The following is a 16,008-nucleotide window of genomic DNA, read 5'->3' as shown; positions in this document are numbered from 1 at the left end:
ATGTTACTATTCCTGGTGTTGCAGTTTTAGCTGCCAGCAGTGCATTTCAATTTCATTTTAGAGTGTTGAATTCACAACCTTTCCGTAATGCACTGGTAAGTGAAAAATTTTGAAGTGTGTAAGAGGCAAATTTTGCTTAATGAATTGCGGTTATGGCTGTTTGGTAAACTGGTAATAAGTCTAGGAACAGGCAGACGTAATGAGTCGCCTCTAATTTGGCCTTTCGTTACTGCGCAGTTTGTAAAAGAACTTCCTACTGACGCAGAACACCTCTACGGTTACGCTGGTGGACAAACACATACAACATCGCTACTGAAGACTGATAGATCTGCACGAGTGCTCAGACAAACAGACGCCTCACATCAAAGAGACCGCCTGGAGACGTTGCAAGGCGCCTGTGTGGAAAGGGGTGTGTCCCCACACGCCACGACGCAGGCAATATCACTGAAAGGCGCCGACTTGGAGACGCAGACGAGACGATTGTTTGGCGTGCGGGCCTGTCGGAGGATGCACACGGTAGAAAATGAATACTCAAAAGTAAAGTATATTGCAGAAGTCGCAAGAGAATCGGATGGTAAATGTTTCTCAAACGAATGACTTATAGGCGCAATAGCTGCAGTAATAACTTGTGAGATAATATTCAAAAGACCCCGAAATTGTAATATTGCGCTAGTTACGAGTACACAGAAATGACGCTAGGTGGCTCCCCATATATCCTCCTCGAATCAGCGTGGCAAGTGGTTGCGAGGTGAGTGGGTTTGTTAATCGTAGAGATGACATCACATATCACCTTATCTTCAACTTTTGTGGTCCTATCGTCCTCAGTTGCTTGTAGTATTGCGGTATATTGACAATTTTTATTTTTGGACCGTCTAATTACAACTGTATGAAACAATTTTCGTGCCATACGCGTTTCGCCTCTATTCTTTGTAAGGCTTCTTTAGCGACAGGTCCGTGGATATGTTGTTCTCTCCTTCCCCCTTTTCCCCCCTCATCGGTCCGGGCCCTCTCACCCCCCCCCCCCCATCTGCCGTCGTGTCACTTGTATAGTGCTGTTTTAACTGAGTATTCAGTGTTGTCAACAGCCACCATACTATCGCTAGTATTTTTCTTTTATCTCGTGCGAGCAGAAACCAGACTGTCGACTTGTTTTTTTTAATTGTGCCTGTCTACTTATTGTGTGTCTTCATCCGCATTGTCACCGCAGTGTTTTTATATTTTAAGTTCCACAACTTTCCGCCATTTTACAGTTTTTTTCTCTCTTTACTTATTCTGATCAACACTAAACTGACACACAATATTTTTAGCGCAACGAAATCTGACTTTTAGTAACCCCTACAAAAGAATGGCCCTGACTAACAATAACATATACCTTTCATGAATCACTTACCTCACAAAAATCTTCGTTACTCGAACTACTGTAATACAGCGAGCGCCAATACTGCCAGCTAAATAAAAGATTCTAACCACTGAAGGCACCAACTACTGATCGGCATAGTTAGCAAATGAATGCTTTTGATAGAGAACAATGTATTTACCTTAAAATATTCAAAAGTCATCATATATATATATATCTTAGTTCATGATAGCCAGCATTACAAATTTACTCTTTCTGATGGACACACGGCCAAATCGTCCGCTCTCAAAATTCTGCCATCTCTCACTGCTGGCGGCTCATCTCCAACTGCGCAACGGTACGCGCTGTTCATATCCAACTGCCAGACTCTACAATAGCGAATATTCCAACAATGCAAACCAGCTACAGACTGCACACAGCACAGTGATTTTCATACAGAGCGCGCTACGTGGCGTTACCAACATAAAAACCTAAACAGCCTACTTACAAATAATGTCACCGTTTTATCGCCTTTTTTCTTGTTTGTTTATATTCTCATTATGTTTTATAACTTTCCTGTAGGCTGTAGAGCAGCATATTACGCTGCTGCCAGCCCCCCCTCCCCCCCTCTGTGGCGCTATTCTTCTTCTTCTTCTTAGAACTGCCATTTGGAATTCTGGTTTTTAGACTTCACAGCACTAGGAACTGAACACTTGTTTTGACGCTATGTTTCGGTTCGTGTTGCGGACAGTTGGCAATACCAACCAAAACATAGCATCGAAACAACGTGTGTTACATGATGCCACTTTTAGAATTTATAAAAACTGTGGAACATCATTCAAAATGTGTTTTTGTTTGTTGTTTGGAGCATATTTCCACTATCGTATTTCGAAAGTCTACGGCTTTCCTGGAAGAGCATTTTGTCTGCATAAAGTTTTGTTCTAAACTTAGGGAAACCGCCGCAGATAAGATACAAGTGTTGAAGCAAGCCTTTGGAAACAATGTTTAAGGTTGAACACAAACTTCGAGTGGTATGAGTGTACTAGAAATGGGCGAACATCGAATGATGATGACGGTGACGGCCGTTCCAGTCGGTCATAACCTCCACTACACCGGAAAATGTTCAGAAGGTGAGGGACCTGATCCTGCAGGTTCGTAGGCAGACCATCCAAGACCATTATAAAACATTGGCTGTAAGTTTTGGTATATGTAAAGGTATTTTCTCAGAAGAATTGTATGTGAGAAGGGCAGTGGCGAACTTTCTGTCACGGCTGTTGCAAGACAATCAGAAGCAAAATCGCGTGGGACTTTGTCGGATACTTAAACAACTTCTTCAAAACAATACGACTTTCTCTCAAAGGTTTTCACTTGCAACGAAAGTTGTGTTTATGGATATGACCCGATACTAAGCAGTAATCGTCACAATTGAAAGAATCCTTCACCTCAGACAGAAAATCTCACGTTAAGAGTCCTTATTGATAAGCGTCTTCGATATTGACAGTTGCCGAAACGCATCTCTTCAACCACCCTACCCCCTACCCAGCCCCGCCATAAAAATCACAATTTCGACTTTTGAAAACTTTCGATTAAGCTTAAAACGAGAAATCATTTGCTACAAAATGCTGTTCTGAATTTCAAGTTTTTACAACCTAATTTCTTATAATGAAAACAATAGAACCACAAGATGTAATCCAAACAACAGCTGCTATCCTCGGTCTCCATAGCAGTGTCACTTCGCTCCTTAACTCTGCTCGTAACATGTCAGTACAAATCGGTAGTCTTCGTGACTATGACGTCATGTTTTCAACTGCTGCCAACAGCAATGTTCCAAAAGTTGTATTATAGCTGCTCCGTGAAACGGAATTTTTGGGCGTACACCTGTATTGCCAGGTTTTAGAAAAGCTGACCACGAATTTTCAAGTAACTGAAATTTTCTGACTGAAATATTTTATTAACTGAAATATTATTCTAGTTACACAGTACTTTGCCCCACGCCCCTGCCTATCGCATCACGTTTATCATCCACGGTCACGTTCGTGGTGTCGGCGCAGGGGCAAATTACTTTACGATTTAATACATGTGTACTATTATATATCTCCAGTGAGTTAAAAAAATTCCCTTGTAGGTGCCGGAACGGCGGTCCGATGCATTCCGGCCGAAATTAAGCCCTTATTGTATGTGTGTCAAACGGCGCTGTGACACTGTAGAAAGAATTTGTGGTGTCACCGCCAGACACCACACTTGCTAGGTGGTAACTTAAATCGGCCGCGGTCCTGTAGTACATGTCGGACCCGCGTGTCGCCACTGTGTAATCGCAAACCTAGCGCCACCACATGGCAGGTCACAAGACACGGACGAGACCTCTCCCAGTTGTACGGACTACATAGCTTGCGACCAGACGTACGAAGCTTTCCTCTCATTTGCCGAGAGACAGATTGAATAGCCTTCAGCTTAGTCCATAGCTACTACTTAGCAAGGCGCCATTTGTATCAGTGCTTATAGCGTACTAATATTCAAGAGAGATGTATTCCAAGGACTCATTAAAAGTTAAGTAACAAACCTATATGTACTTTTCTTCTTATTCATTAATAAGTCTCATGTTCCAGAACTTCAAGCCCGTCTGCGTTAGTTAGCGTGCACCTAGCTACCTCGTTGTGTCTGGACGGTAGGACCTGGACACAACAGAATTTAATTGAAATGTACTGCGGCCACCAAGGCCTCCGTTCGTACACACTGGCACGACAGACGTAATTACTGTTGGTATCAGCTGGAGTCATGCTACATCACATCTCGCTGCTAAAAGAGAAATCAAGTTCAGGTAAATAGTGAGTCACTGCGAGAACATAAAAAAAAGAGATGGTTCAAATGGCTCTGAGCACTATGGGACTTAACTTCTGAGGTCATCAGTCCCCTAAAACTTAGAACTACTTAAAACTAACTAACCTAAGGACACCACACACATCCATGCCCGAGGCAGGATTCGAACCTGCGACCGTAGTGGTCGTGCGGTTCCAGACTGTAGCGCCTAGAAGCGCTCGGCCACTTCGGCCGTCTGTGTATTTCATCTTGAGTATATAATGGTACGTAATCAAACAGAATATTATGCGTATCTGTCGAGCGAGGAACTCGAATAATGTTTAAATATTAATATATCACAGATTCATGTTGTCTCTGTAATACGCCGACTTTTTTCCACAAATAAAAATTATATCTCTGTCAATTATGTTATTTTTTCATTTATTTCTTGCTTGTAACTCTTGGGGTGAAAGTTCCATGTTAGTCTTCTTAAATAATAATGAAAGTTTCAGTAGCCACCTGCATCGTACGTCTTTATTTCAATATAACACATTCATTAAATATCGAATGCTTATTATTTCATTAGCATAACTCGTGGATCAGTCAGTGAGGTTTTTAATATATTTTTTTTAATTTTTTTATAAGAGTTAGCGGACTTGGTCACGATTTGCATAGCCGCCATTGAGGCCATCTCACTGAGACAATTATCATTTACATTTATTACACAGAAGCTGCAAAGCTGCATGTTTTATCTCAACGAAGTCTAATCGATCAGATCATCGCGAACAGAAATTAACGCGAGTATAATTTTGAAGATTTAAATTCACCATTACACAATATTCAAACCATCCAGCCAAATATAAAAGAAATATTTAATGTTCACATATTTAATGACGTCGAGAGAGAGAGAGAGAGAGAGAGAGAGAGAGAGAGAGAGAGAGTGAGAGAGAGATTCAAGGATAGCAATGTGATTAAGAAAATCTCTACACAGTTTTCTCTCTCACTGGCGCAACGGGCTTTTTTATGTGATCTGAAACCACTACTCGCTGTTGAATCAGTGCGACATTGCACATTCGATTAAGCTAAAAGATTTTCCCTAATTCCATCTTTGCTTCGATCGCATGCAAACGAAGATACAGCAGAAAACTATTCAGCCGCATCTGTCTTCCTCTTACGCCTTAGCACGCCAGGTAACTCGGTTTATCCATTATGAAACACGTCGAAATTCCGCAGTTCCGTGCAGACAATGTGAAGGAAACGTAGTTACTGTAACACTTAAATTTTTTGCTCATAGTTCCAACGGGTCTCATGAATTCATTCAAGTTTTGAAGTTCTTTGTCGTATACCTTTTCTCAAAAAACGACGTCTGCGTTTGTGGAACTCTGCATTTAAATACAATCGACCTTCATATATGCGATGCAAACGGAAAAGACAAAGACACCTCAAAATGCCGTGCGGCACGGAAGTAGAACCGTGTTCTTCCTCATTCCCAGCGCGGAAGGTCCTTCAAGCACAACACATTACTTAACGGTGTTTCGACACTAGAAAACAAAAGCAGCTGATAAATATTAATGATGCATTGCTTTCTTAAGAGCATTGATCAGAAGTGAATAGAAATTTAACAATTAAGAATGTCCGGACCAAGCATTTAGCAGAGTAGTTCAGCGAAATGATTTAGTGGACTCGACCCAGCAAAGTGGAAACGGGCAATCCAGCATAATTCGCCATCCATACTCACTCAATAACGGCGAGACACTTAACAACACTGCAAAATATCGCTGATGCAATAATCTCAGAAGAACAACCAGGCTTCAGAAAGTAACGTTCGTATTACGATAATGTATTTATAATAAGATAAATTATTGAAAAATGTCGGAAATTGGGTTTAAAAACACATTTAACATTTACAGATTATGAGAAAGACGTTGCTAAGGTGAAAAGACCCCTTTTGTACAAACTACTGGAAATAAAAGATTTTCCTAAACACATTACTAATACCTTAAAGGGTCTATATGTAAATACAAAAACAGTTACAAGGTCACCTTCGAAAATGTCAGATGAAAATTGACCGTCAAGGTGTTCGAAAAGGGTACAGTCTGTCACCCACTTTATTTATGTATTGACAATCTAGTATAAAGTGGAAAGGTGAAATCCAGTTAGGGACTGAAATGGGATGTAACGTATAGTTAAATACACTGTTACAAGCTGATACCAGATAATTATACAGGAAATAATAGAAGGTAAGTCACAATGAGCAGTATATAGATTGAGCCAAACCGCGAATGGCTTTCAGAGGAAATAATCCAGTCAGATCGAAAATAATAATAAATGAGAAAATTTTAGAACAAGTATCCCGCTTCACTTATCTGGGCTTTGATATTAGTTTTAATATGGCAAAGACATTGAGAAGAAGGTTAAGAAATCAGAAGCTGTCTGCAGAACAACTGGAAGAAGTTTGGGAAGAAAAACAATAAATGGAACACAAATGTTCTATAAAATTATGCCTATACCTGCTCTTGGTTGTGGTTCCGAATCATAGACAGTAATAAAAAAAAAGAAGGAAAATCACGTCTACAGGCAGCGGAGAAGAAGTTCATGAGCTATGTAAGATGTTGTAATCAAAGGGATAAAATAAGGAATGGAACGGAAAGTTGAGATTTGAAAGTCTTTCCAGTTAATGACAAGATAGAAGAGAATAGAATGAAACGGATCATGTTGATAGAGTGACAGAAAACAGAGCGCCAAAAAAAAAATGAATTATCGGCCAACTGGAAAGAGAGAACTACGTAGATCTCGTAAGAGACGGATGGATGGATGACAGAGACAGAAACAGGTGAAAAAAAAAAAACTAATCCTTGCAAGGAGATGATGATGGTGACTATTCAAAATGTCTGACCACCGTCTGTACAGTAGGACATATTAGCAGCTAGTGTGATTTATCTCATCCCTTCTTACGTGTCAGCAGCGTGTTTCATTCGAATCATGTTATGACTGTAAGACATGTTATTGCTTCCATGCAACAGAAGAGATTCTGAAGCATAAAATGGCACCTTTACAAAAATAAAGCAGCCAGTGTATTGGAAAAAGTAATGGCAGTAGGGAAAGTAAAGTAGGGTTGAGAGAGAGAAAGATCACAAACGGAAAAAAATGAAAACACTTGTTTAGTGTTTTGTACAGATTTGAATCTGCTATGCGAGAGAAAAATCCCTGACAGTTGCAATGAACTTGGCGTGACTGCTTCGCGCGTCTGCCTTAAACAAATCACGTAACGTGACAGTGTACACCTCAATGTTGCCACAACTTGATAGACAATTGTTTTCGCCTGCAGCCGTTGGCGCTAAGCAGTTGATAACTGGCACCAGCGCTGCCAGATGTCATGGGTCGTCTTCCGCCAACTTTACTGTAGTCTAAGTGGTTTATCAGACCTCTTTATCTGCCACAAGTAGCTAGAATGTAAGGCACTGCCATCACTTTAGTTTTGGTTGGTATGATGAGAACTGGCAGCCTAGATTTTGGGCTGTACGTTTCCTATTAGAAAATGAAGGAACTTTGATGGTGCGGTCTTAAGTTTAAGTTTCGTAAGTATCACACCGGAGACAGCACGAAAATCTTTTCATCCGCGTCATTTTCGTATTCGTTTTACAGTTTTTTTCATGTCAATCTTCACTTCCACATTTCCAGAATAAGTCCTATGATACTTGATTATCAGTTGTGTATGTACAAAAGTCACCCCACTTATTCTTGTTTAGCAAGAATATTGAATAACCGTGGATATGTTTAATGACTGTAGCTATAAGGAAAGACTTTCTGTGATATAATAACACAAACACGAAATTTACTAATTAACAAAGACTATATCCTGGCGTATTGACTCCTTGGCCAGCAACATACGGTGTACAAACGTCGTGAATGATTTACAATATGTGAGGATACAGGGTAATAATGACCTGCAAGCAGATTTAAAATACGATGAAACTTTAGTTTCACACTAAGTTATCCGTAATATTAAGATTTCGACACCTTAAACGTTTGCAGTGATTTTCGTTCTCTTGGAACTATAGACAACGTCACTGGAGAGTTTGCTTTAGTCTGGTCGTACCAACCGCCAAACAAAATTACGGACAATTATACTAGGATGATTTAGGAAGTGGCGACCTAAAGGGAGGTTTCGCAGTGCAGATTGACATACGGCTTCTATCCAAGGTTGAATGGTTTCTGTGACATCTTGTCTCAGTGTTGTGTGAGTGGCGGAGTAAACGTGTCGTCATTGTGCTTACCATTACTGTATAAAAATGAACTGTGTGACGCAAAGTTCCGCCAAGAGAGAGGTCAGAGTTATTAAGCGATTTTTTGTCTGCTAGAAACTTGAAACCTGAAGAAATCTGCCTTCAGCTAAACGAAGTGTATGCTTATACAGTAATGAACGGAATAAATGTAAGGCAATAGCGTGCAGTATTAAAAAATGAACACACAAATGTGCATGGCAAAACTCGACCGGCCATGTCACTGAAGAACCAAATGAAGAATGGAAGCGGGAAACGTTCTAAATGACGTTTGTCACATTTGCCAGGAGAAACAAAGAACAACTTATATTCTTGTACATAACTTTTTTGTATAAAAAAATTGAGAATGTGTTCTGTTATCACAGAATTACGCTGGCCACCTGATCACCACCTCATCACTACAAAAAATAATGAGATAAGTTAGAAAATAAATAATTTATTAAGAACGTTCTATGTGCCATACCAGGAAACTGACTGTTCTAAGTGTATTTGTTCCAAATGTCGCTAATACAGGGCTAATAAGTTTTATTTGTGGTAATATTTGTAGAAATACAGTAGAAACATTTTAACTAGACGAACTGCTCAACCAAAACCATTTCTCCTTCCTCTTACATTTCTTTTACAAGAGAATGACAAAATTAAACTGATGTAAAAAGATCCCTCAATATTCACTACTGTTTCTTTCACAACTCTTTTCTTGGATCAGATATTGCATAGACTGTAGAAGTCTCTGCTGTTGAGAAATGCAACATCGCCAACATGTCTTTCAGTTTTGCATCGGATAAAACATGGCTGGTCTTTCAGAAGAATGTGCGACACTGCATTCTTGTGCAATGATCTTTCCCCTTTTGAGCACATTGACATCTTTTTCATTCTTCTGTTTCAGAGTAAGAACTTTTAATAGCTACTTGCGGAGTATGACACACCTTGATCATACTGCGTTTGGAGATCTTACGTTGATAACAATGTTTCAGCGGCGCCTTTAAAAGGAAAGAAGCTAGTTGTATACATTGGAATTACATGGAATGGGTTCATAGCTTTAGGTGAGGGAACTCTTCAAAGAAGCACTAATTGACACAAATACCACGTAGCCCCAATAAATGAATATTTGGAAGATTTGCTCCACACGGGACACGTTCAGGGGTATGCAACAGAATAACGAGAACAGAATAGTAATGAAAACGCATTTTTGAAAAAAAAATAGCATGCATAGAACGAGCTTCATTGCTAACCTTCAAGTAAAGAACGGAGTTGTGCAAATCACCTTTCAAGAAGTTCAAAGAGTCCATGAGGGGGAAATGTTAAGGAAGTGATACTGAGGAGAAGAATGCACATAGCAGCCGGATTTATAGGCTGATGAAATTTTACTACGACGCAGGAAATGTACGTCTCACTGAAATAATTATGCAACAATCGAATAATGGAAATGATTATGTAGAGCAGTAAAGTGAGACCCTGGTTTGCGACATGTTTCTGATGTTTAAATATAGGATATTTAAAAAGATTCATCGATTTGCACAAACCTATATCATCCACAGGAATGAATATGGAAACTTGGGATGAATTTTAACTAATGCATAAGACTAAAAAGTTTTTATTCCCAAAAGATCCTTCTGATTCGACAAGGGTATATCTCTTACAAGTATGCACATGCAACCTTGGAGTACGTTTTACAATTAACTTTATGATCGAAGTTATCATTTACATTTTCAAAAATGTTTAACGTCCCCACCACCAGACACACTACAAACATCCAAATGATAGTCAAACCTGTCTTATTCTTCTGTGAGCCGACCTGGAATTAATGGATTCACTGTCGTTGCTGTGTGGAAGGTGAGGTAAACATTGTTAACAAATCGGAGAATTTACGTGCATCTTCTATTTGTGGTTCCAGAGCAGTCTGAATGTCATCCCGCACAGTCCAAGCACTATTTAGTTGCTTGCAATTCTAAGATGGTCATTCTGCGCTCGGTTATGTTCCTGTGATAACCCGGGCTTCACATTTTTTTCCTCATTTCATGGAAGGTCTGTTTATGGTACTAATTCCTTAGAAGCAAAAAATATTGATGATTAATTAAAAAAAAGCCGTACAAAAGTAAATTCTGAATAACGTCATGTTTTCGCATGACAGGCTGTGGTAAGAAAGTTGAAAATGGCTCTGAGCACTATGGGACTTAACATCTATGGTCATCAGTCCCCTAGAACTTAGAACTACTTAAACCTAACTAACCTAAGGACAGCACACAACACCCAGTCATCACGAGGCAGAGAAAATCCCTGACCCCGCTGGGAATCGAACCCGGGAACCCGGGCGCGGGAAGCGAGAACGCTACCGCACGACCACGAGCTGCGGACCAAGAAAGTTGAAAGATGAGGAGCAATTGGAGTTGCTCTAAGAGGATTCTCTAACCGACACTGATACACCACATGAGGAAAGTAGCTGCTCTGAAAAAGAACACGTTCCTGAAAAATCTCACTCGACTATTTACAGGCCAACGAAATGAAAAATGTCACCACACCATATACCAATCATCAAGAGAATACATCCACTTGTTCTCCAGATGCTGAAGAAATTCAGTTTGATGATAGCAATGATAGTAAGAAACATCTTTCAACTTTTTCCAAAACAAAAGAAGAAGGAATGCATTAAATTTGAAATGAAATTCGAACACAAATCTTGGAGTCCATGGGCAGATTTTATTGACAGTCATGGGAAATGTGAGGACCGTGATACTTACAATACAGAATCTAGACCTCATTCAAAGTGTTCTCAATGTAAGGTGTTTTACTCAGCCAACAACAGAAAAAACTGTTTTCATTAATAGCACTTCTCAGAAAAGTAATATTTGTGGATGGCTGTACCATTGTGAGCTGATGGGGATCTCAAGTTCGTTTTTGAAAAAAAAAGACGTATAAAAATATTTACATATTTTTCAGGTTTTCTGTACTCTAAAGCAGTTAACAACCGACTGTAACACCATTAAAAAACTGAGAATTGTCGAAGTCGAAGAATTAAAATTCAGGCCATAAGGGTACGCTCTGAGCTGTAGCTGGTGCAGTGCTGTACTCTCGACGAAAATCACGCCGAACAACTCTGACTTAATTGCATCTGCTGATACGGAGAACGCCAAACCACATTTTGTTACTGTGTTGTCTATCGGCATCTCTACTCGATACACGTGGGGTAATAAAAGAGCGATCGAGACCTCTACCGGCAACCACATTAAATGGACACTTACAACGGGCTCCGTGGTGAACCGTTAGTTTCTATGCGTGAGCTAAAATCCGCCCTAAGTTTCTGTCTTCATTCAGGTAGAAAATGTAGTATTGTGAAATCGGCTGTATCTTTCTTTCTAGAGAATAAGTGGATGTATTCTCTTGATGATTGGTATATGATGTGGTGACATTTTTCATTTTGTTGGCCTGTAAATTGTTGAGTTCGAATTTTTCAGGAATGTGTTCTTTTTCTGAACGGCTACTTTCCTCATGTGGTATACATCTTGAATTTACAGCATTATAGCCAATCGGTTGCTACCTCCTGGATTGTTCTAATACATAACTGTGATGTATGAGATGTGATTGGAAAGTTTTAAGAATGGATCTGTAACTGCTTACTAGTTGAAGATAACAACGGTCCTGCCGTCCTTCCACCTCAAAAACAAATGAAAATGTTGTGAAAGTTCGCGACTTAGTGCTCTCTGACCGTAGAATTACAATTAGGGAGATGGCTGATGAACTTAATTTAAATTTCTATACAGTTCAGTGAATTTTAACTGAAGATATGAACATGCGACGAGTGTCCGCAAAATTCATTCCGAAAGTGTTGTCAAGTGACCAGAGACAATACCGACTTGAAGTGTGCCTAGATCTGATTAATCGGACTAAAAATGACCCGTATTTGTTAAATAGGATAATTACAGGTGACTAATCGTGGGTATATGGATATGATCCTGAAACAAAAGAGCAGTGGAAGATTCCAGGTTCACCACGACCGAAAAAAGCACGGCAAAGTCGGTTGAAGGTGAAGACTATGTTGCTGATTCTTTTAGATTCTACCGGTATTGTGCATCCCTGGACGACAGACACGTAACCAGGAATACTAGAAATGTGTCCTTGAGCGTTTGCGCGGAAATGTGCGGAAGAAAAGGCCTGAATTGTGGAAGGACGGGAGTTGGGTTCTACACCATGATAATGCTCCGGCTCATCGTGCCTTCTCCATCGTTGAATTTTTGACAAAATACAAAATTCCTGTGCTTTCACAACCGCTATATTCCCCTGATTTGGCCCCTGCGGTCTTCTACCTGTTTCCTAAACTGAAATTTTCACTGAAAGGGAAGCGATTTGACTCAATTGAAGACATCCAGGCAAATACGGAGAGCGTCCTTAATACATTTGAGGAAAAAAATTTCCGGGATTGTTTCCAAAAGTGGAAACACAGTTGGAGTCGGTGTATTGAGTCTGAAGGGGACTGTTTTGAAGGAGGTGCATCACTGTAGCAAGTAAGTACCACTATTGTACAACTACAAGCCCATTCTTAAAACTTTCCAATCACACCTCGTATTGTCGAGGTAAGTCGCTGGATTTACCGCCGACGATCTCTGATTGCCTCTCAAAAAGCGTAGCAGACAACTAAATTAAACGTAGCAGTATCTGTGCGTGTGAAACTATTACAACACCAAAAATAAATTACGCGAACTGCGCGCCAAAGTCGGGGGCTGATGGAAGTTGTAACGAGTCTGCAGGCTTATCGCTGACTGGCGGCGAGGACGGTCAGAGAGGGGGGCAGCGCTGGCGCCAGCCCCGTGTTCCCGGACTCTTTAGCAATTCCAATGCGTTTATTGCCGATGCGGACTCCTCCAGCTCAAGATAAATGGCCCACTCTGACCCCAGCACCTCCTAACAGGTTTCCATTCATTTGCACAAAGTCCTCTTAAAGAGGATATATTTAATTCGCCAGTCGGGTCCACTGTAGCGTGAAATCGAGCAAATTCAATCTACTGAAATGACACTAAAAGCTAATGCGTACTATTTGTTAATTCGGTCACTGAACCAAGCATAGGAGAAATATATGATGCTATTTTGCTAATAAGTCCAGGAAATTTCTCTCGAGGCCCATAACATTCAACAGTTGAAGATTTTCTAGCACCCACAGCTTCAGATGCACACGATCCCAGCCAAGAATTTTGACATCCAGCAGTCCGTTATAATGTACGAGGGTACGTCCAATAAATAATGCAACACACTTTTTAGAAAGCAGGTCAGTTTTATTCGGGATTCCAAAATACCATATTATTCCCTACTCTTTCAGCTACAAGCCCCCGTTTTTCAACATAATCTCCGTTCAGTTCGACGGCCGTACGTCACCTTGCTGGGACGGCCTGTATGGCAGCACAGTAGCACTCTACAGGTCGACCTCGGAGACACCGTATTTCTGCATCGACAACATCCCCATCATCCACGCACTGCTCCCCGCTGAATGCCTCCTTCACTGCGCACACAGATGGAAGTCGGAAGAAGCGAAATCTGGCCTGTACGATGCATGAGGAAGAACTGTTCAATGAAGTTTTGTGAGTTCTTCTCTGGTGCGCAGACTTGTGTGAGGCCTTGCGTTGTCACGGAGAAGGACAAGTTCGTTTGCATTTTTGTAGCGTCGAACACGCTGAAGTCGTTTCTTCAATTTACTGAGGTTAGCACAGCTGTGTGCGGCCGGCCATCACGCGGGAGATCCGACAGATGTGCGCGACCTTGTTGCGACGATGACAAACCCCTCGCCCAACGACTCACCGTGCTTTTGTTCACTGCCTGGTCTCCTCAGACATTCTGCAAGCGCCGATGAATATCTGCTACGCTCTGGCTTTCCGCCAAAAGAAACTCAATGACAGCTCTCTGTTTGGAATGCACCTTCGTTATTAGCGCAATTTTAAAGTTTACATATAGCGTTGCCACCTATCGGAACCTTTTGAAACTATAGGGGCTGAAGCGAAAACAGTTCCCTATGCCCCGCAACAAATTCCGAAGTTCTTTCAACCGAATTTGGCGGAGAAAAAATTTGTTGCATTACTTATCGATAGCTCTACGTATTTGCAAACATGTAAGAAATACCAATAGAGATAAAAATCAGATCCAGCTAAAAATTCCACCGCATAGCCATCAAGCAAGCATCCTCTTGCGGTGCCAGATGTAGCAGCTTCTCTTTCGGCGTAGGAAATATAGATTGTGAGAAACTATCATACTGGGCACAAGAACAGAATACGATTCCCTTTTGAAGTGGGTTGTCTAGAAGGAACTAGCTTTCATCATAGGTCAGTGAATCTGGAAATGTGTGGTAGCTTCTTGCCGGTGTTGACGGATGAACGAAAGCTGTATCGAGGTGGGTTTGGAGTAGTGTGTGTCTGTGGAACAACTGCGAGTATATCTGAGAAGGCATCCTAGGAGTTGAGTCAGACGTGATGTTGTGATTTAATTAGTTTGATGCAGCTGGTACCTAGGGAGAAAAAAAAGCAGTATGTTCCTGACTTAAGTCAGGGAATGCTCGTGGAATTACTACCGGCAGGAAACCAGCCAACCTTTAACTGGCCATTCATGAAAACTAGTTTCTACCAGACAACCCATTACATTTTGCTTTTGTGACCCACAGTGATCTGCACACCTTTCCACAGTCTACAATTATAAGCAAAAATATTATGTCCACTGCCCATCGAGACGATTGATGGCGCCTGCTGGCGCTGCGAGCACGCGACGCGGTAGCAAAAGAATGCAAGCGGAGCAGACAGGGACGGGGGATCACCCTGGCGAAGATGTGTACTGCAAATGGGGAAATACATTGAGATAAGTGCCTATGACAAATGGTAAATTATTGTTACGCAGAGACTGAGAACGAGTAACTCTAAATCGGCGAAGCTGGTCGAGTGTTCCCGTGCTACTGTCGTGAGCATCTACCGAAACAGGTAGGTCAGAGAAACTACCAGTAGGCGCGGTGGTTGGACGTCCATGACTCTTCACAGTACGTGAGGTTCGGAGGCTTCTCTCCTCTGTAAAGTAGCATACATGGTGATCTGCGGCATCTCTGCCGGAAGAGGACAATTCTGGTGCACGCGCAAGTGTTTCGGAGCACACCGTTCATCGTGCATCGTTGGACAAAGAGCTTCGAAGCAGACCACTACTATATGTTCACTCGTGGACCCAACGACATTGTCTATTACGACGCAGTGGATATGGCACCATCGGGTTTCGACTTTCGATCAATGGAAACGAGTCGTCTCCTTCCGTGAATCACATTTTGCTAAGCTAGGTCGCTAGTCGTCTCCACAAACGCCGTCATCGAGGTGAACGGCGACTCGGAAAGTGCAGCGCGCCACGATTAAAGGCTGGTGGGAGTAGTACTATAATATGGGAGATATTCTCCTGCGCTTGCATGGGACCTGTTGCAGTAATCTAAGAGGCGCTGAAGCTGCGCACTATCTACATCCCTTCTTACTTGACGTCTTCCCCGAAGACGATGTCATATTTTAGCAGTATAATTGTCCGTCACTCGGAGCCTGAACGATGCTACAGTGGTTTGAACAGAATTACAGTGAACTCACCGTTCATGTA

This window comes from Schistocerca nitens, chromosome 7 (genome assembly GCF_023898315.1).
Source record: "Schistocerca nitens isolate TAMUIC-IGC-003100 chromosome 7, iqSchNite1.1, whole genome shotgun sequence".
NCBI lineage: Eukaryota > Metazoa > Arthropoda > Insecta > Orthoptera > Acrididae > Schistocerca > Schistocerca nitens.
Note: the sequence above shows the minus strand (reverse complement) of the source record.